Raw genomic sequence first — 2,452 nt, forward strand, 5'->3', positions numbered from 1 at the left:
GCTGGAGATTGGCTCCAGCTTCTTAAATCTGAGTGGCTCGAGTTAGTCACATTTGGTAGTTGACAACTTGAAGACCTTTGCATCTTCTTTAGTTTGCGGAAAAAAGACAACCTTACATCAATTTTGTTTTCTAAAACATGTAATCCGTAGTATTTGCACTGAAAATTATGGGCCGGATGGACTATCAATCTTTCGGCAAGACTCACTGATGTAATCATAAATATACCTTTCTACACCACCTTGTGGTCCCTTCATGGTCGGTGGTTTTTGTTTCAATTTTCTTTATAGATAGGATATGTTTGTGGACTAAGGAGTCACCGCTCCTATGGCAAATGTCCGAGATGCCAATATGTTTTTGGAAGAGACGCCTGGGCCTATGTGCTAGATCTTCTCACTTTTATTAAACCTATGAACTTTTTTATGATGTATGATATGAATGCAACATTTTGACTCCGGGCTCCGGTGAGCTCGGTTTGATTATTTTTGTTTTGAAAATCACATTTTTAGGTCTCAAAAAATTATGTTTCCTGGCGAATGTTTCTCTCGGAACAAAACTCGTCACAGGAATGATCCCCTCTTTCAGTTGGAGGGTGTCAACTTATACCTAGAACCGGGCTCGCTACAGTGTGCACGCTACCAACTCAAGGTACAAGCCACCACAAATGAATGAATATACAACACTGGAATGCCCGGGGTACCACTAAGTATGGATACAACTAGACACTTGTTCTTTGGCTGGCATCTTGCGCATGCTACATAATCCAGATTGCGGCCAATATCCACTCTCCCTGCATTATTGCCAATATGTTTGGTAATTCGTTGTATGAGGCCGATTGAAACTAAATCCGAGTATTTTTGTACGAGCGATGGTTGTTTGCTGTTCGCTTTAGCTACATATAAATGATGTGATGTTTAACAGAAAAGAGTTCTTCCTCCTCAATGTAGGTTATGTATACTTGTACTCGGTGGCTCTTTAGTTCGTCTATACTTCTGTTACTGGAGCACGATGAACAAACGGCGGTGCTCAAGGGGAGGGGCAGATCTCCAAAAAGCGTGGTGCATTGTGCTTTCGAATCTGGAGAAGTGGATCCGATCGGCAGAGGAGACAATGGGGGCGCCAAGGTTTTGATTAGAGGGCGTCGTCAAGCCAACCTCGAGCGAGCCGTGTATAGCTGGTCAAACAGGCCGAGCCGAAGACCGGCATGACATGCCCGAGCCAACACAAGAGCAAACGAGTTGTCCCGACCCTAGACCCACATGGGGCATGCCTGGGCCTGTCTTCCGCCTTAGCGGTCGATAAAACACGACCCGTTAAGATGCGGGCCTGGGGCTGGGCCATGCCAAACCCGGTTAGCAACGAAGCGGACCATGCCGAGGCTGGCCCGACCCATTGGCCAGCTATAAAGCCGTGCCATCACGCTAAAAATGTCGCTTCGTGCTTGGGTCTTGGCTGGAGATCGGCTCCAACCGAGCTCAAGTGACTCAAGATATTTGGGTTTTTAGCTTCAGACACACTCTTGGCAGTTAGTTGTCAACTTTGAACTGAAAAACATACATCAATTTTGTCTCAGTTTTAGGGGAAAACATGCATTAATCTTTTAACCACTGCTGAACCTTCCCACTTAATAATTGTACACATCTCTTTTCTCAAAAAATAGCAATAGTTCTAACATTTCTAATAACCCTTTGAATTTTTTATGATGGATGCACTGGTTTCAATCTTGTCTCCCCTAAAAAGAGAAAAAGTTTTCGCCTTAGTATTTATAAAAATATTTTGTTAGAAAGAGTTAACTATCTCAACAAAATTATTCCCCTAAGTGGTAATTTTAAACCTTTTTTACTGGCTTAAGAAAAATTCAACTGCCCTAAAATAGTATTCAGATTTAAGAAAAAAGTTCAGTCGGGAAGGCATATGTTGTATCACTTAGTAGTAAACAAGGAGACAAAAAACCCAGTCTGAATAAAAAAAATGAAGTGGTCAAGGAAGGAATAGTGTTCCAAACGTAAACGTAAGCCAAACAACAAAAATGGCAAAAACGAGCGATGTAAACAGAAATATGTTAGTCCACCAAGATATCAAACGTAACCATATTAACTAACAGACAGATGCAAAGAGCACCGAAGGCTGGCAACTCCACTCCTTATTTCGCAACTAGACCATAAGTCCGGTCTGATCTAATATGTCATAGCAAATTAAAAACTCCACAATACTTAAGACCAACTTTTAATTTTTAATATGAAGACCACTTTTTACACCTTTTAGATATATGGTCCACATGTCATTCAGTAGTAGAAAGCTCGTCTATTATACTGTGTTTTATTTGCTTATGACCTAGCCATATTGTCATGGATGGGTCTTAATAAAAAAATCCTTACGACCCACTCCCATAATTTATAAAGTATAAGGTTTTTTTATTTCCTTAAAACCCAAAATTTCACCACGTTACAGAAG

Source organism: Brachypodium distachyon, chromosome 3, assembly GCF_000005505.3.
Source record: "Brachypodium distachyon strain Bd21 chromosome 3, Brachypodium_distachyon_v3.0, whole genome shotgun sequence".
Taxonomy (NCBI): domain Eukaryota; kingdom Viridiplantae; phylum Streptophyta; class Magnoliopsida; order Poales; family Poaceae; genus Brachypodium; species Brachypodium distachyon.